General features: G+C 43.1%; 1 protein-coding gene across 9 annotated transcripts in view; it reads right to left on the bottom strand.

Moving 5' to 3' along the window:
- Window positions 1–20,299, bottom strand: part of ST6GAL1 (ST6 beta-galactoside alpha-2,6-sialyltransferase 1) — a 151,109-nt gene that overhangs the window by 6,498 nt on the left and 124,312 nt on the right. The gene's annotated exons all lie outside the window — the stretch shown is intronic.

The following is a 20,299-nucleotide window of genomic DNA, read 5'->3' as shown; positions in this document are numbered from 1 at the left end:
ATTTATACTCTTTGACTCAATACTTCCATGTTTAGGAATCTATCCTAAGAGAGAATTCAAACTCTGGGGGAAAATAATGCATGTAAATGTTAATTATTTATCAAAATAAAGTATTTGCAAAAGATACTGGTCTTGGAAACAAAAGGATCCAGGATCAACTCTTGGCTTTGCCACTAACTTTCCTATGATCTTGAGCAAATAGAGTACTCTTACTAGGCCCTCATTTTCTTGTTTTTTTCTTTTTTTTTTTTTTTTGAGGCAGAGTCTCGCTGTGTTGCCCAGGCTGGAGTGCAGTGGCACGATCTCGGCTCACTGCAAGCTCCACATCCCGGGTTTACGCCATTCTCCTGCCTCAGCCTCCGAGCAGCTGGGATTACAGATGCCCGCCACCATGCCCTGCTAATTTTTTTTTTTGTATTTTTAGTAGAGTCGGGGTTTCACCTTGTTAGCCAGGATGGTCTCAATCTCCTGACCTCGTAATCTGCCCGCCTCAGCCTCCCAAAGTGCTAGGATTACAGGCGTGAGCCACCGCGCCCGGCCGGCCCTCATTTTCTTATCTGTGAAATGGGAATAACACATTTGCTCTGCTCTCTCAAACATGAGCTGTCTTGCGGATCAAATGGAGATCATGAGTGAATGAGAAAGAAAAGTAGCCCCAAAGGCTTAAGAATGAAGGGAGCCATGTCCCTCTTAAGAAAGCCAGAACTCATATATGAAATCAGCTGTCAACATTCACCTTAAAAAGCAGGTGAGAGATGATGTTGCCCAGGTAAAAATTGAGAGGAATAAATGGCAGAAATCAAATCAAGAACTGACTGAAATGAAAGCAAGAATCATGACAATGATCCCTCTCCACTTCGGCCTACATCGCCAAGGCTGAGACCTAATCAACGTCACTGCAGTATCTGGAAAAAACTATTGCAAGAGAGACGGCCTGTGTGCAACCGAAAGAATAGCAGTCTGCCACGAGCCTCTACAATCACTGAGCTATCCCCATGCCCATACCTTCCTACAGATGTAAGGAAGTTCCTGGAAGCCTGAAGAATATACTCTCATTTCCTCAATATATCTTTGAGACAAGAAATATTGGTGGTTGGTCTACCTTGGCTGGAGATTGTGCAGCTATACTGGGTGCTAAGGAGCCAAAGGAAAGATACAGTCCCTGCCCTCCAGGTCACAGGGTAGTGGTTAACACGCTGTGATGGTGCAACAACAGAGGTAGTATGAGGATGGCCATAAGGTGAGCGAGTGTTGGGCCAGGTGCAGTGGCTCACGCCTATAATCCCAGCACTTTGGGAGGCTGAGGCGGGTGGATCACGAGGTCAAGAGATTGAGACCATCCTGGCCAACATGGTGAAACCCCGTCTCTACTGAAAATACAAACATTAGCCGGGCATGGTGGTGGGTGCCTGTAGTCCCAGCTACTCTGGAGGCTGAGGCAGGAGAATCACTTGAACCCAGGAGGCGGAGGTTGTAGTGAGCCAAGATTGCACCACTGCACTCCAGCCTGGCAACAGAGTGAGACTCCATCTCAAAAAAAAAAAAAAAAAAAAAAATGAGCAAGTGTTAGGGGACAAAAAAGAAAATGCCAAGCAGAGACTGTAAGCATGAGAGAGGGGATGTCTGAGACAAAGGGAACCAAGTGCAAACCCCTAAATGTGTGAGTGTGTGGCAGAGACTGCTAGATGTTACCCAATATCCATTCTCCATTTCTTCTTTGACCACCAACACCTCTGGTTTTTACTTTTGCACATGGCAACCTAAAATAGACTCCCTGAAATAAAAAAATTTCATAGCCTCTCTTATAGATAAATATGGCTGGGTGACTAATTCTGGCCAATGGTATGTAAGCAAGTGTAACTTCCAGGAACTATCCTTAGAGGCAAGGTTATGCCTTTCCTTGTTCCTTCTTCCTGCTGGCTGAAATGTGGATGTGATGGCTGGAGCTTGAGCCATCATTTTGGACCATAAAGTGGAAGTCATATGCTGAGAACTGTAAACCCACAAAGTAGAAAGACCTTGGATTCTGACAGTGGAACACCATATTAACTTTGGAATGTCTACCTTTGGACTTCTTTTGCATGAGAGAGAAATACATTTTTTGTTTTGTTAAGCTAGTGTGGGGGGATGTGTGTTCCTGTCTCTTGCAGGAACAACTAGTACAGTGTGTACCCTGTTTGGGAATTGCAAGTAGTTGGGTATTGCTAGGATACAGAGAAAGAGCTGGAAGAGATCAGAGAAATGTAGACAGAGGTCAAGCCAAGGCTCTTAGGATTTCTTCAGCAGGTTATGGGGACCAGGAAAGGGTTTTAAGTAAGGAAGATCTAAACACGCTAGAGTTCTGAATTAGTTTTTAGAAAAAAGACCACATAGAAGCTCCTGTTTTCACCTAAGAAATAATGGAGTAAAGAAAAGAAGTTACAATTGTCGGCTGTAGATGTGAAGACTAATTGAATGTTGAAAGTGAGGGAAAAAGGGGACCAAGGGGACTCCTGGACCTCAGGCCATTTCCTGCATAAGAATAGAGAAAAAGGAACAACTGGTATACGCCTGTGGGAGTGAGGTGGGGTGGAAATTTGAAGTTCAAGGATGAGGGCTAGGCACAGTGGCTGACTTGAGGTCAGGAGTTCAAGACCAGCCTGGCCAACATGGCGAAACCCTGTCTCTACTAAAAATACAAAAATTAGCCGGGCGTGGTGGTGGGCACCTGTAATCCTAGCTACTTGGGAGGCTGAGGCAGGAGAATAGCTTGAACTCGGAGGCAGAGGTTGCAGTGAGCCAAGATCGTGTCACTGCACTCTAGCCTGGTGACAGAGTGAGACTCCGTCTTGAGGAAAAAAAAAAAGAAAAAAGAAGTTCAAGGATGAGACTACTAGCTGGGAGTTCCCCAGCTGACAGGCCATAAGAACTAAGAACAGAACCCACATCTTGTAACTTTAAGTACTGTCCTCCTTCCACTGGGAACACTGTAACTTACAACAGCCCTTCAGGTCTATAGTCCAAGGGCAGAGCAGGCTTCCTGCTAGATGGGGATTTGTAAGATAGACGTGATTGAGCTGGTGACAGGGAGGCCTGAGGACAGAGGGCCAGTACTCCCTATCCCCATCCACCCTATTCCCCTGAAAACAGCTGGTATATTAAAAGCAAAGTGTCTTTTCTTTAGCTATGCTTCTTTCTATGCAGAGTACTGATGCCAGGTGATATATACATACTCATGAGGAATAGCAATAACTGGGATTTTTAAAAAATGTCTCCCCCTGCTATAGCCCCTTTGCAGCAATTTTGAGTATGCAAAGCAGGGGACTAGCAACTCCTGGCTCCCTGAGACTTTCCCAGCTGTGGCTTCATTGTCCTCAGAAATTTCAAGAGATGCACGAAACTTTCTTCTCTACAATACATAAAAACAACAGACGCCATTTAATGATGCTTACTACATGCTAGGTGCTGTCATACCTCAACTCGGTTTATCTTCACAACAGCCCTAGGAAGTAAGTGTTAATATGCTCATTTTATAATTAAATAGAGATGCTAAATGCTAAGTAATTTGTCCAAGTTACACAGTCAGTAAGTAAGAGAGTCTGAATTGGATTCTTAGGTCTGGCTCCAGAGACCACACTTTTTTTTTTTTTGAGATGGAGTCTCGTCTGTTGCCCAGGCTGGAGTGCAGTGGCACGATCTCAGCTCACTGCAACCTCCGCCTCCCAGGTTCAAGTGATTCTCCTGCCTCAGCCTCCCGAGTAGCTGGTACGACAGACGTGTGCCACCACACCCAGCTAATTTTTTGTACTTTTAGTAGAGACGGGGTTTCACTGTGTTAGCCAGGATGGTCTTGATCTCCTGACCTCGTGATCCACCCACCTCGGCCTCCCAAAGTGTTGGGATTACAGGCATGAGCCACCACACCCGGCCCAGAGACCACACTTCTAACCTATGTGCTACAATGCCTCACATAATGTGGGCGGGGTAGGGTACCACAGCTCTTGGGGAAGGACGTCAGAGAACACTGGATGGGAGTATGGAGTGTTAGGAGAATTTGCTTCTTGCCTGAGTTGTAGTATGTCACAGCTAGATGATACTCAAGGTATTAAATTCAGACCCATTATTTTCCAGATGGGTAAACTGAGGCCCAGAGGGACAAGAGAATTGCCTAAGGCTACGATGAGTTTGGGGCACAGTTAGAACCGGAGCCCAGAGGCAAGCTCCTAACAGATATTCTTTCTGCTCCAGCAGGACTACACCCATAAAACCATCAGACATTCAAATAAGCAAGCACACCATGAGGGTCAGGTCACCCTCAGTCCTCCTGTATCCAGTGGAGAAATAGCCATTCACTTGAGCTACTTGAGATGAATGAGACAGTAATCCATGAAAATAGAAATAGGTGAAGATGAATGATAGTTTTATCCAGAGAAGAGAAACAGAAAGTGGCTGGGGCATGGATCTGGCAGAGGGATAAGGGAATAAGGGAGAAGCCAGCAAGCACTCCCCTCCTGGAACTTTACACATGGCTCTGAACTCACCCACATTAATACCGTCTATATGAAGTTCAAAGATTTTCTACCAAAAAAAAAAAAAAACGTTGCCTTGCCAGGTGCAGTGGCTCACACCTGTAATCCCAGCACTTTGCGAAGCTGAGGCGGGCAGATCACTTGAGGTCAGTAGTTTGAGATCAGCCTGGCCAACATAGTGAAACCTTGTCTCTACTAAAAATACAAAAAGTAGCCAGGCATGGTGGCGGGCACCTGAAATCCCAGCTACTTGGGAGGCTGAGGCAGGAGAATCGCTTGAACCCGGGAGGCAGAGGTTGCAGTGAGCCAAGATCGCACCACTGCACTCCAGCCTGGGCGACAGAGTGAGACTTTGTCTCAAAAAAAAAACAAAAAAAAAAAAGAAAGAAAGAAAGAAAAGAAAAGATTGCCTTAAAACTGGATGGGGAATTGGAAGCATGGGTTCCAGTCCTGCTCTGTGTTTAACTCACTCCATGGTATTAGATGGACCATTTCACATCTCCTGGCCTCAGGTGCCTTATTTAGACATAACCACCTTGTAAGGCCCTGCTGAGGGGACCAGCCGTTCCTGGAAGAATAAAGCAGTTCTCAAACGCCTGTACTTACCTGCAGGGGGAGTGTGACCTGGGTTTGGAGATCCTCTTAGGGGGCAGGGGAGGAGTTCATGCTGAGAATAAGTCATTGGCGGAGCGGCAGAGCCCTGGAGAACATCTGCCAGGAAAAGGCTACACCAGGGCATGGAGTGCTGCTGCTAAAGACACTGTTTAAAGTAACCTTCTCAGTTAGAAAGTAACAAATGCTCACTGGGGACAGTTAGAAAATGCAAGAATAGAAACACACATACAAACACACACACACACACACACACACACATCTTCAGATATTACCACTGTGCATATTTTGGACTTTTTTCTTCTCAAATCTATTTTCCCTCTGTTATAGACTGAATTGTGTGCCCCCAGAATTCCTATGTTGAAGCCCTAATCCCTAATGTGACTAATACCCTGTTTGGAAATAGGGCTGTGGGGAAGGTAATTAGGATTAAATGTGTCATGGGGTGGGGCCCTAATCCCGTGGGGCCAGTGTCCTTACAACAAGAAGAGACCCGCAGAGCTCTCTCTTTCCACCACGCACAGAGGAAAAGCCCTGTGAAGACACAGCCTGAAGGCATCCTTTCTCTGATTCGGAGAAATAGTGATTGAGAGTGTGTCTGCTGGCCCAAATCAAGAAGCCCCAGAACTCATGATTGCCATCATGGTTAAATTTTAGCTCCAATTATGATATTAATCGACTGTATGGCAGGGGTTCCATCCAAATCACCCAGCTCACCATCGCTGGTTTTAGACCTGTTGTTGATGGAAATCTCAGCCGCCTCCCACCTGCCCCACCAACCCATCCAGATACCTGTCTGTCTTTCAGTATCTTGAGAAGAAATGTTGGAGCTTCCAGAAAGCTTTGGTGATTTAAAGTGCTGGTGGCAAACACCTAGATCCAAATCCCACCTCTGTCGCTGACTTTCTGGGCTCCTCTGAGCAACTCACTCAAACTCTGGAAGCCTGAGTTCTGAGGTAAAATGGTGGTTGGTGGTCATATCTCACAGGGTTTACCATGAAGATCAAATGTGATAAGGCATGTAAGACCCTTAGATGGTATATATAATATATTTAACAAATGGCCATCAACTATTATTTTAAGATAAGCCCCACTGAGTAATCTGGAAATGTCCTGGCTGCAGTCCAGTCAGCATGGACTGTCACTAGACGTACAGGAAGTAGGTCTTCTCTCTCCAGCTAGCACAAAAGCTTCCAAGGAAGCCATTGGGTCTTCTTGTCCTGTTGTCTCCTCTCTCAGGCCCACTGGGTACAGGAGGTACTGAGTTGAGTCTCACAGAAACCTTCTTACACTTATAGTCAAAACTGCATTTATTTAAAGACCCGTCCATTTACATATATCATTTTTCCTGTTGACTCTTATAGCCACACCTGGCACAGAAGCGTCACATGCCTCACTAGGTCTGCTGGCCTGAAACCTAACAGTATGACACCATTCTCTATAAAAAGCCACCTTCTCAACAAGAAAAGTGCCTTTTTTGTTTTGCATGCCTTCATCATGGCCAAGGGAGGGGAGCTGAACAAATGTGGGTCCAGATGGCTTTAGAAGAGAGCTGCTGAAGCCGGGCGCAGTGGCTCACGCCTGTAATCCCATCACCTTGGGAGGCCGAGACAGGTGGATCACCTGAGGTCAGGAGTTTGAGACCAGCCTGGCCAACATGGCTAAACCCTGTCTCTACTAAAAATACAAAATATTAGCTGGGTGTGATGGTGTGTGCCTGTAATCTCAGCTACTTGGGAGACCAAGGCAGGGGAATCACTTGAACCCAGGAGGCAGAGCAGGGAGCCGAGATTGCGCCACTGCACTCCAGCCTGAGCACAACAGCAAAACTCTGTCTCAAAAAAAAAAAAAAAAAAAGAAAAGAAAAAGAAGAGAGCTGCTGTCAGGAGACCTCTCTGTCTGGGAAGAGAACAAGCCACTCAGAGGCAGAATTCTACCAAAGCAACAGCTATTCTCTCAGTGACTTCTGGGTGCCAGATGTTCTCCTTGTGGAGTGGGGGTGGGGACCCCATTTGCTAATCCACAGAAACAGACACAAAATAGTTAGGATAACTGACCAGGACAAAAGATAGAGAAGACAGACCACCAGCTTTTTAGGATATCAAGGTAAGAAAGGGCAGTGATAGAAAGTGTCTGTCACAGTTCAGTACCACAAGTGCTGTCATTGAGTGGCCAGGACTCGAGTACAAAAGGAACAGCCAGATACTTAGTGTTGCTTACAGGAGGTGAAAAAAGAGCTGATTTGCCTAAGAAGAAGCAGGAAAGGCTCTCTTGAGGGTGGGTAGTGTATCCCGGGAAGTGGGCCACCACCTTCCTCTCAGCCCTGGCACAATGGTGTACAGAGATCTAGAAGTGTAATGGGAAAAAAATCTGCTTCAGTAGAAAGCCATGCATTTTCTGAGCACACTCTTCCTCCCTATCAGATTCTGATTCCATGGGCGCTATTTCACAACTCTTTGTGAATTGTAGGCAACTAATACATGTGCCTACTGGGCAGGGTGCTGCCCAGGAGAGTTTCAATTGACTTCTCCCCTCCCCCTTGCCTTATCTCACAGAAAAACTAGTTCAACTCCTCCTCCAAATTTGCGTTGCTTTGACTTTTCCTTTGAGCCAGTTGTAATATCTGCCTGGTTCCATCATACGAGTAAAATAAAATCTTCATGATGAATTCATTTTTATATATATATGAGAGTCATCATCTTACCTTTTTTTCCCTAAAAATTATCCTTTAACAGAAGTTTTGCCTCCCTTCTGCTAGATGCCTCTCAAGTGGTCTCAAGCTGACTCACCTTCCCTGTTGGGATTTGGGAAGGTGGAGTCATTCGCAAACAGGCAGAGGCAGCCTTCAGGTTTCAGTAGTGCCCATCGCTACTATTTACAAAGCACGTGCTGCATACCAGCCTCTGGGTGACATGCTCCACACATGGTAACTCCTTTGATCCTAAAAAAAACCCTGGATAGTAACTATTTATATTTCTATCTTACAAGTAAGGGAACTGAGGCTCAGAAAGGTAAAGTAAAGCAACTTGCTCAAGTCACTCACATAGGAAGTGCTAGGGGAGGGATCTGATCAAAGCCTGTCTGACTCCAGTACTCTTAATTCCCAAGCAACCTTACTTTGGCCTTAAATACAGTTTCAGAATCTTTGCGGGATTGGGGTTTTGTTCTTTACAGTGAGGAGGACTGAAACACCACAGAGAGGTGCTCAGAGAACAGGCAGCCTCCTCAGTCCAAGACAGTGCTCAGGGAGGGCTCCTCCCCTCTCCCCTCTCCTATCTGCTGCTGCCTGCTCACCTCCAGATCCTACCACCCATGCATCAGAGACTGGTTTCTCTCTAAATTCATTCTCTTCAACCTCAAAGTAGCCCAGCATGGCCTGGAAATCCTACTCCATTCATCAGGTTTACTAACTGTCCCACTCACCTCAATGACAATTATAAATCTCTTTGTTCAAACCTCTACTAAAACCTCTTTCCCCCTCAGCCTCCTTCTGACTTGGCCTTGCATCCCACTTTGCAGGGAAAATAGAAGCCCTCTCATCCTTCTAATACTGACTGCCTCCAGCTACACCACTCCCACCTTCTTCCCTCTGACTCCCCCCTGCTGGGGTTCATCCTCCACTATGCTTTGGCTCCACCACCATCATGTTCTGGGTAACTAATCATTTTCTCCTCTTTTTAGTATATTCACTTGCTCCCTCTATCAACTGGTTTCTCCCTGTTGATTTAAAAAAAAAAGCTTTTAAAATATACATAACATAAAATTGACCATTTTAGCAATTTTAAGTATTCAGCTTAGTACATTCATATTGTTGTGTAACTATCACCACCATCTCCAGAACTTTTTTCAGCTTCCCAGAATGAATCACAGTATTCATTAAACAATTCCACATTCCTTTCTCCTCCTACCCTTGGCAAACATCATTCTACGTTCTGTTTCTACTCCAGGTGTTTCATATAAAGTGGAATCATACAGTGTTTGTACTTCTGTGACTGTCTCCCCTACTGACATTTTTTCCAATTTAAAAAATTGTATTAAAATACATATAACACTGACTATCTTAACCATTTTTAAGTGTATAGTTCAGTGATATATTAAGTACATTTGTATTGTCGTACAACTATCACCACAAACCATCTCCAAAACTTTTTCAATCTTGCAAAATTGAAACTCTATACTCATTAAACAGTAACTCCCCATTCCCCCTCCCACCTCACATTCCCTGGCAACCACCATTCATATAGTATTTTGTGTGTGTGTGTGTGACCGGCTTATTTCACTTGGCATAATGTCTTCAAGGTTCATCCATGTTGTAGCCAATATCGGTATTTCCTTCCTTTTTAAGAATAATATTTTATTATATGTATAACCAGCTTTTGCGTATCCATTCAGCACCAATAGACACTTGGGTTGCTTCTGCATTCCAGCTATTGTGAATAACAGTAGTCTGAATATGGGGGTATGAATATCTCTTCAAGACCCTTCTTTCAATTTCTGTACGTATACGCCAATAAATAGCTATTAGATTACATGATAATTCCATTTTTAAGTTTTTGAGGCACTGCCATACTGTTTTCCACAGTGGCTGACCATTTTCCATTCCCAGTAACAGTGCCCATGGATTCCAATTTCTGATCATAGAAGCCATCCTAATGGGTGTGAGGTTGTACTGTGTTGTATTCTTGGGTTGCATTTCCCTAGAAAAAAAGGGTTGAGTCTCTTTTCATTTGTGTATCTTGGAGAAATGTCCATTCAAGTCCTTTGCCTATTTTTAAATTGGGTAGTTTGATTTTTTTATTGTTGTTTGATGAGTGTTCTATATATTCTGTACATTAATCCCTTATCAGATAGATGACTTGCAAATATTTTCTCCTATTATGTGTGTTGTCTTTTTACTCTGTTGAGAGTATCTTTTGATATATAATTATTTTTAATTTTTAATTTTTTTTTTTTTTTTGAGATGGAGTCTCGCTCTGTCACCCAGGCCGGAGTGCAATGGGCGCTATCTCAGCTCACTGCAAGCTCCGCCTCCTGGGTTCACACCATTCTCCTACCTCAGCCTCCCGAGTAGCTGGGACTACAGGCGTGTACCACCTCGCCCGGCTAATTTTTTGTATTTTTAGTAGAGACGGGGTTTCACCGTGTTAGCCAGGATGGTCTCGATCTCCTGACCTCGTGATCCGCCCGCCTCGGCCTCCCAAAGTGCTGAGATTACAGGCGTGAGCCACCGCGCCCAGCCATATTTTTAATTTTCATAAAGTCCAACTTGTATATTTTTTCCTTTGTTACGTATGTATGCCTTTGGTGTCATAGTGATGAAATCATTGCCAAATCTGGTGTCATAAAGTTTTTGCCCTATGTTGTCTTCTAGGAGTTTTACAGTTTTTGGTCTACATTTAGGTCATAGATCCATTTTGAGTTAATTTTTATTTTTGGTGTTAGGTAAGGGTCCAACTTTATTCTTTTGCATGTGGATAGCCAGTTTTCCCAGTATCATTTCTTAAAGAGACTGTCTTTTCCTCACTGAATGATCCTGACACACTCATCAAAAATCATTGACGCATATATACAAGAGTTTATTTCTGGACTTTCTATTCTATTCCAATGGTTTATATGTTTGTCTTTGTACCTCACTCTTTCAATTATTGTAACATGTATTTTTTGAAATCAAGAGGTGAGAGAACTCCAGCTTTATTCTTATTTTTCAGGATTGTTTGTTTAATCGGGGTCCCTTGAGGTTTCATATAAATTTTAGGATAGCTTTTTCTATTTCTGCAAAAAAAGAAATATCTTTTGGATTTTCACAATGATTGCATTAAATCTGCGGATCATATGCGGTATTATTGACATCTTAACAATACTTTTTTCAATCTGTGAACATGGGATGTCTTCCAGGTTTTTGTGTCTTCTTTAATTTCTTTCAGAAATATTTTGTAGTTTTCATTGTACAAGTCTTTCACCTCCTTGGTTAAATTCATTCCTAAGTATTTTATGCCTTTGTATGCTATTCTATTGTAAATGGAATTGTTTTTTAAATTTCCTTTTTAGATCATTCATCATTATTGCATATAATAGAAAAAATAAATATTTTTTGTGTGTTGACTTCAGATCCTGCTACTTTATTGAATTTGCTTATTTACTCAATATTTTACTGTGCTGTACCCATCCTTCTTCCTGTGATGAAGAAGGGACAAAGTAAGATGTGTAAGATTTCATCCCACTACTCAGAACAACGTGTCATTTAAAACTTCTGAATTGCTTATTTCTGGAATTTTTCATTTAATATTTCCAGACTGCAGCTGACCACAGATAAATAAAACTGCAGAGAGTGAAACCATGGATAAGGGGCTGACTTCTAATTTCAACTTCTAGCTGCCAAGTTACACAAGAAAGAAACTGAGCTGCATCTTTGGCCCCTCTCCCTTTACTTCTCACATCCAATGCGACATTAAAACCTGCTGACTGCAAATCCCAAGTAGCCCTTAAATACATTCTTTTCTCACATTCACCTTCACCCCTACTCTTGTGCAAGCTATCAGCATATCTAACCCAGACTACTGCAAGACCTTCCTAACTATGTATCTTCATCTACTGCAGCCCCTCTGCTCAGATCGAAGCTAGTGATGGTTACAAAATGCAAATCTGATCATGCCATGAAGAAGATGCCTCACCCTGCCGGGTGCAGTGACTCGCGCCTGTAATCCCAGCACTGTGGGAGGCTGAGGCGGGTGGATCACCTGAGGTCAGGAGTTTGAGACTAACCTGGCCAACATAGTGAAACCTCGTCTCTACTAAAAATACAAAAATTAGTCAGGCGTGGTGGTGGGCGCCTGTAATCCCAGCTACTCGGGAGGCTGAGGCAGGAGAATCGCTTGAACCCAGGAGGTGGCATTTGCAGTGAGCCAAGATCGCGCCACTGCACTCCAGCCTGGGTGACAGGCCAACCCCCTGCCCCCACTGAAAAAAGAAGATGCCTCAGTGCAGCACCATGGCTTGACTCCTTCTTGCTTTCAGCCTTGTCTCTCATCACATAGCCCCACATATACTCACCTCTTCCTGAGTCCTTCCAGTCCCCCATTTCCTTCCACACAAAACTGTACCTATGCTGTTGCCTCTTCCTAAAAAGCTCTTATCCCACCCTTTTCAACATCCACACATTCCTTCTACACAGCCAAGTACCATCTACTTATGGATTCTGACCACCTTGAATAGCTCAAATCTCCCCTTTCAGGGCCCTCCTAGTACCTTGACCACTCTCTTCTCTAGTTCTCTTTTGCAACTTTATTTATTTGTAAAACCATTTGATTGCATCATAAGAACAGAGGCTGAGTCTGTTTTGCTCACAGTTGTACCCTCCACTACCAATGTCTGCAAATATCAATAGTAAGTGCAGTTAATGTTTATTGATACATGTGCCAGGTATTGGTCTAAGTGCTTTGCACAGAGTTTTCTTATTTATACCTCACAACAACCCTGTAAGGGAATTATTCTCCCTTTTTTAGAGAGAAGTAACTTGATGATCCTTCAGCTAGTAAGAGACAGAGCTGGATTTCAACCCCAAGCAGGCTAACTAACTATAGAGATTATGTACTGACTGCCACACCCTACTCAATACTGAACATATTTGTTGAATGAATGAATGAATGAATGAAGAGTAAATGAACACCTCTCCTGGATATTTAGGTAGCATCTTATATAGAAGTAGAGATGAGGTTTTAGTGCTCCCTAAAGTGCTCTCCAGCTCCAGGGTTTCTGACTAGGCATGAGAAGGGAAAGGGGCAAAGCTGGTTCTAACCCTCTGTCTGAATTTCCACACTTGCCAGAGCACAAGCAGCCATGAAGGTCCAGCCTCATCTCTCTCTACGGGGCAACGCCAGCCAATTCTTCCACACCTCCACCTCCAACTTAGCCAGGGGTATCTGAATGTCTCCCTCATTTCCTATGATCACGCCACTGCACTCCAGCCTGATCATTAATAGGGGAGTGATCATTACACTACTCTTGGAGTGGTGTAATGCCTCCCTCATTTCCTGTTCTCCTCTGTCTTGCCAATTCCACTTTCTGGAGTGCCCGTCTATTGCTATTTCCCCAAGTCCTGCCCATCTTTCAAAGTCTAGCTCAACTGTCATTTGCCCCAGAGAGTTTCTTGCTAGCCAGTCCATTCCTTTCAATCCTATCTCTTCTAGTAATAATAAAAGTAGGCCAGGCACGATGGCTCATGCCTGTAATACTAACACTTCAGGAGGCCAAGGTGAGTGGTTACTTGAGGTCAGTGGTTACTTGAGGTTTCACACCTGTTGGGCCAACATGGTGAAACCCCATCTCTACTAAAATACAAAAATTAGCTGGGCATGGTGGTGCATGCCTGTAATCCCAGCTACTCAGGAGGCTGAGGCAAGAGGATCGCTTGAACCCAGGAAAAGGAGGTTGCAGTAAGCCAAGATCACACCACTGCACTCCAGCCTGGGTGACAGAGCGAAACTCCATCTCAAATAATAATAATAATAATAAAAGTAATACCAAAAGCCAAAATATAAATTTGAACAACAAACAGGCATTGGAAGCACCTAGAGGCAACTGGAAGATGTGACGGTGATGGAAAGTGATTTTCTTTAAAAAAAATTAAAAGGTATTAGAGGAAGAACAAAAAAACAAGATGGTGACCACTTACAAAGAAGTTAAGTTCCTCAATTTCTATCCCATTATAAAAATATTCTTATCATGGCCAAATAGGAACAGCTCCGGTCTGCAGCTCCCAGCATGATTGACAAAGAAGACAGGTGATTTCTGCTTTTCCAACTGAGGTATCTGGTTCATATCATTGGGACTGGTTGGACAATGGGTGCAACCCGCGGAGGGCGAGCCCAAGCAGGGCGGGGCATCGCCTCACCCAGGAAGTGCAAGGGGTCAGAGGATTTCCCTTTCCTAGCCAAGGGAAGCCGTGACAGAGGGTACCTGAAAAAACGGGACACTCCTGCCCAAATACTGCGCTTTTCCAACTGTCTTAAAAAATGGCACACCAGGAGATTATATCCTGTGCCTGGCTCGACAGGTCCCACAACCACGGAGCCTTGCTCACTGCTAGTGCAGCAGTCTGAGATCCGACCTGCTAGGCAGCAGTCTGGTGGGGGAGGGGCATCCACCATTGCTGAGGCTTGAGTAGGTAAACAAAGCAGCCAGGGAAGCTCGAACTGGGCGGAACCCACCGCAGCTCAGCCAGGCCTGCTGCCTCTGTAGACTCCACCTCTGGGGGCAGGGCATAGCTGAACAAAAGGCAGAAGAAACTTCTGCAGACTTAAACATCCCTGTCTGACAGTTCTAAAGAGAGCAGTGGTTCTCCCAGCATGGTGTTTGAGCTCAGAGAACAGACAGATTGCCTCTTCACGTGGGTCCCTGACCCCTGTGTAGCCTAACTGGGAGGCACCTCCCAGTAGGGGCTGACTGACACCTCATACAGGCAGTTGCCCCTCTGGGACGAAGCTTTCAGAGGAAGAATCAGGAAGCAATATTTGCTGTTCTGCAGCCTCTGCTGGTGATACCCAGGCAAACAGGGTCTGGAGTGAACCTCCAGCAAACTCCAACAGACCTGCAGCCGAGGGACCTGACTGTTAGAAGGAAAACTAACAAACAGAAAGCAATAACATCAACATCAACAGAAAGGACATCCACACCAAAACCATCATCAAAGACCAAAGGTAGATAAAACCACAAAGACGGGGAGAAACCAGAGCAGAAAAGCTGAAAATTCTAAAAACCAGAGTGCCTCTTCTCCTCCAAAGGATCGCAGCTCCTTGCCAGCAACAGAACAAAGCTGCACAGAGAATGACTTTCATGAGCTAACAGAAGTAGGTTTCAGAAGGTCGGTAACAACAAACTTCTCCGAGCTAAAGGAAGATGTTCAAACCCATTGCAAGGAAGCTAAATACCTTGAAAAAAGATTAGATGAATGGCCAGCTAGAATAAACAGTGTAGAGAAGACCTTAAATGACATGATGGAGCTGAAAACCATGGCATAAGAACTACGCGATACATGCACAAGCTTCAGTAGCCAATGCAATCAAGTGGAAGAAAGGGTATCAGTGACTGAAGATCAAATCAATGAAATAAAACGAAAAGAGAAGTTTAGAGAAAAAAGAGTAAAAAGAAGCGAACAAAGCCTCCAAGAAATATGGGACTATATGAAAAAACCAAATCTACATTTCACTGGTGTACCTGAAAGTGATGGTGAGAATGGATCCAAGTTGGAAAACACTCTTCAGGATATTATCCAAGAGAACTTCCCCAACCCAGCAAGGCAGGCCAACATTCAAATTCAGGAAATACAGACAACACCACAACGATACTCCTCGAGAAGAGCACCCCCAAGATACATAATTGTCAGATTCACCAAGGTTGAAATGAAGGAAAAAATATTAAGGGCAGCCAGAGAGAAAGGTCGGGTTACCCACAAAGGGAAGCCCATCAGAATAACAGCGGATTTCTCAGCAGAAACTCTACAAGCCAAAAGAGAGTGGGAGCCAAGATTCAACATTCTTAAAGAAAAGAATTTTCAACCCAGAATTTCATATCCAGCCAAACTAACCTTCATATATAAGGGAGAAATAAAATCCTTTACAGACAAGCAAATGCTGAGAGATTTTGTCATCACCAGGCCTGCCTTACAAGAGCTCCTGAAGGAAGCACTAAACATGGAATGGAACAACCGGTACCAGCCACTGCAAAAACATGCTACATTGTAAAAACCATCGATGCTAGGAATAAACTACATCAACTAACAGGCAAAATAACCAGCTAACATCATAATGACAGGATCAAATGCACACATGACAATATTAACCTTAAATGTAAATGGGCTAAATACCCCAATTAAAAGACACAGACTGGCAAATTGGATAAAGAGTCAAGACCCGTCAGTGTCCTGTATTCAGGAGACCCATCTCATGTGCAGAGACACACATAGGCTCAAAATAAAGGGATGGAGGAAGATCTACCAAGCAAATGGAAAGCAAAAAAAAGCAGGGCTTGCAATCCTAGTCTCTGATAAAACAGACTTTAAACCAACAAAGATCAAAAGAGACAAAGAAGGCCATTACATAACGGTAAAGGATCAATTCAACAAGAAGAGCTAACTATCCTAAATACATACACACCCAACACAGGAGCACCCAGATTCATAAAGCAAGTCCTTAGAGACCTACAAAGAGACTTAGACTCCCACACGATAATAATGGGAGACTTCAACACCCCACTGTCAATATTAGACAGATCAACAAGACAGAAAGTTAACAAGGATATCCAGGACTTGAACTCACCTCTGCACCAAGCAGACCTAATAGACATCTACAGAACCCTTCACCCCAAATCAACAGAATATACATTCTTCTTAGCACCACATCACACTTATTATAAAATTGACCACATAGTTGGAAGTAAAGCACTCCTCAGCAAATGTAAAAGAAAAGAAATCATAACAAACTTTCTCTCAGACCACAGTGCAATCAAATTAGAACTCAGGATTAAGAAACTCATGCAAAACTGCACAACTACATGGAAACTGAACAACCTGCTCCTGAATGACTACTGGGTAAATAACAAGATGAAGGCAGAAATAAACATGTTCTTTGAAACCAATGAGAACAAAGACACAACATACCAGAATCTCTGGGACACATACAAAGCAGTGTGTAGAGGGAAATTTATAGCACTAAATGCCCACAAGAGAAAGCAGGAAAGATCTAAAGTCAACACTCTAACATCATAATTAAAAGAACTAGAGAAGCAAGAGCAAACAAATTCAAAAGCTAGCAGAAGGCAAGATATAACTAAGATCAGAGCAGAACTGAAGGAGATAGAGACACAAAAAACTCTTCAAAAAAATCAATGAATCCAGGAGCTGTTTTTTTTAAGATCAACAAAATTGATAAACCGCCAGCAAGACTAATAAAGAAGAAAAGAGAGAAGAATCAAATAGACGCAATAAAAAATGGTAAATGGCGATGTCACCACCAATCTCACAGAAATACAAACTACCATCAGAGAATACTATAAACACCTCTATGCAAATAAACTAGAAAATCTAGAAGAAACGGATAAATTCCTGGACACATACACCCGCCCAAGACTAAACCAGGAAGAAGTTGAATCTCTGAATAGACCAATAACAGGCTCTGAAATTGAGGCAATAATTAATAGCCTACCAACCAAAAAAAGTCCAGGACCAGACAGATTCACAGCCGAATTCTAGCAGAGGTACGAAGAGGAGCTGGTACCAATCCTTCTGAAACTATTCCAATCAATACAAAAAGAGGGAATCCTCCCTAATCCATTTTATGAGGCCAGTATCATCCTGATACCAAAGCCTGGCAGAGACACAACACAAAAAGAGAATTTTAGACCAATATCCCTGATGAACATCGATACGAAAATCCTCAATAAAATACTGGCAAACCGAATCCAGCAGCGCATCAAAAAGCTTATCCACCATGATTAAGTCAGCCTCATCCCTGGAATGCAAGGCTGGTTCAACATACGCAAATCAATAAACATAATCCATCACATAAACAGAAACAATGACAAAAACCACATGATTATCTCAATAGATGCAGAAAAGGCCTTCAACAAAATACAACAGCCCTTCATGCTAAAAACTCTCAATGAACTAGGTATTGATGGAATGTATCTCAAAATAATAAGAGCTATTTATGACAAACCCACAGCCAATATCACACTGAAAGGGCAAAAACTGAAGCATTCCCTTTGAAAACTGGCACAAGACAGGTATGCCCTCTCTTGCCACTCCTATTCAACATAGTGTTGGAAGTTCTGGCCAGGGCAATCAGGCAAGAGAAAGAAATAAAGAGTATTCAATTAGGAAAAGAGGAAGTCAAACTGTCTCTGTTTGCAGATGACATGATTGTATATTTAGAAAACCCCATCATCTCAGCCCAAAATCTCCTTAAGCTGATAAGGAACTTCAGCAAAGTCTCAGGATACAAAATCAATGTGCAAACATCACAAGCATTCTTATACACCAATAACAGATAAACAGCCAAATCATGAGTGAACTCTCATTCACAATTGCTACAAAGAGAATAAAACACCTAGGAATCCAACTTACAAGGGAAGCAAAGGTCCTCTTCAGCGAGAACTACAAACCACTGCTCAACAAAATAAAAGAGACACAAACAAATGGAAGAACATTCCATGCTCATGGTTAGGAGGAATCAATGTTGTGAAAATGGCCATACTGCCCAAGGTAATTTATAGATTCAATGCCATCCCCATCAAGCTACCAGTGACTTTCTTCACAGAATTGGAAAAAACTACTTTAAAGTTCATATGGAACCAAAAAAGAGCCCGCATTGCCAAGACAATCCTAAGCCAAAAGAACAAAGCTGGAGGCATCATGCTACTTGACTTCAAACTATACTACAAGGTTACAGTAACCAAAACAGCATGGTACTGATACCAAAACAGAGATATAGACCAATGGAACAGAACAGAGGCCTCAGAAATAACACCACACATCTACAACCATCTGATCTTTGACAAACCTGACAAAAACAAGAAATGGGGAAAGGATTCCCTATTTAATAAATGGTGCTGGGAAAACTGGCTAGCCATATGTAGAAAGCTGAAACTGGATCCCTTCCTTACACCTTATACAAAAATTAATTCAAGATGGATTAAAGACTTAAATGTTAAACCTAAAACCATAAAAACCCTACAAGAAAACCTAGGCAATACCATTCAGGACATAGGCATGGACAAGGACTTCATGTCTAAGACACCAAAAGCAATGGCAACAAAAGCTAAAATAGATAAATGGGATCTAATTAAACTAAAGAGCTTCTGCACAGCAAAAGAAACTACCATAGAGTGAACAGGCAACCTACAGAATGGGAGAAAATTTTTGTAATCTATCTGACAAAGGGCTAATATCCAGAATCCACAAAGAATGTAAAGAAATTTACAAGAAAAAAACAAACAACCCCATCAAAAAGTGGGCAAAAGATATGAACAGACACTTCTCAAAAGAAGACATTTATGCAGCCAACAAACATATGAAGAAAAGCTCATCATCACTGGTCATTTGAGAAATGCAAATCAAAACCACAATGAGGCCGGGCACAGTGGCTCATGCTTGTAATCCCAGCACTTTGGGAGGCCGAGGCGGGCGGATCACGAGGTCAGGAGATCGAGACCACGGTGAAACCCCGTCTCTACTAAAAATACAAAAAATTAGCTGGGCGTGGTGGCGGGTGCCTGTAGTCCCAGCTACTCGGAGAGGCTGAGGCAGGAGAATGGCGTGAACCCGGGAGGCGGAGCTTGCAGTGAGCCGAGATTGCGCCACTGCACTCCAGTCTGGGCGGCAGAGCGACAGAGCGAGACTCCCTCTCAAAAAAAAAAAAAAAAAAAAAAAAAAAAAAAAAAAAACCACAATGAGATACCACCTCACGCCAGTTAGAATAGCAATCATTAAAAAGTCAGGAAACAATAGATGCTGGGGAGGATGTGGAGAAATAGGAATGCTTTTACATTGTTGATGGGAGTGTAAATTAATTCAACCATCGTGGAAGACAGTGTGGTGGTTCCTCAAGGATTTAGAATTAGAAATACTAATTGACCCAGCGATCTCATTACTGGGTATATACTCAAAGGATTATAAATCATGCATCTATAAAGACACATGCACATGTATGCTTATTGCGGCACTATTCACAATAGCAAAGACTTGGAACCAACCCAAATGTCCATCAATGATAGACTGGATTAAGAAAATGTGGCACATATACACCATGGAATACTATGCAGCCATAAAAAATGATGAGTTCATGTCCTTTGTAGGGACATGGATGAAGATGGAAACCAACATTCTGAGCAAACTATCACAAGGACAGAAAACAAAACACCGCATGTTCTCACTCACAGGCGGGAATTGAACAATGAGAACACTTGGACACAGGAAGGGGAACATCACATACCAGGGCCTGTTGTGGGGTTGGGAGCAGGGGGAGCGATAGCATTAGGAGAAATACCTAATGTAAATGACGAGTTAATGAGTGCAGCAAACCAACATGGCACATGTATACCTATGTAACAAATCTGCACGTTGTGCACATGTACCCTAGAACTTAAAGTATAATTTTTAAAAAAAGTTTCTTAAGGTTGTGGGCTTC

Source organism: Symphalangus syndactylus, chromosome 17, assembly GCF_028878055.3.
Source record: "Symphalangus syndactylus isolate Jambi chromosome 17, NHGRI_mSymSyn1-v2.1_pri, whole genome shotgun sequence".
NCBI lineage: Eukaryota > Metazoa > Chordata > Mammalia > Primates > Hylobatidae > Symphalangus > Symphalangus syndactylus.
Note: the sequence above shows the minus strand (reverse complement) of the source record. Positions and strands in the feature narration are given on the sequence as shown.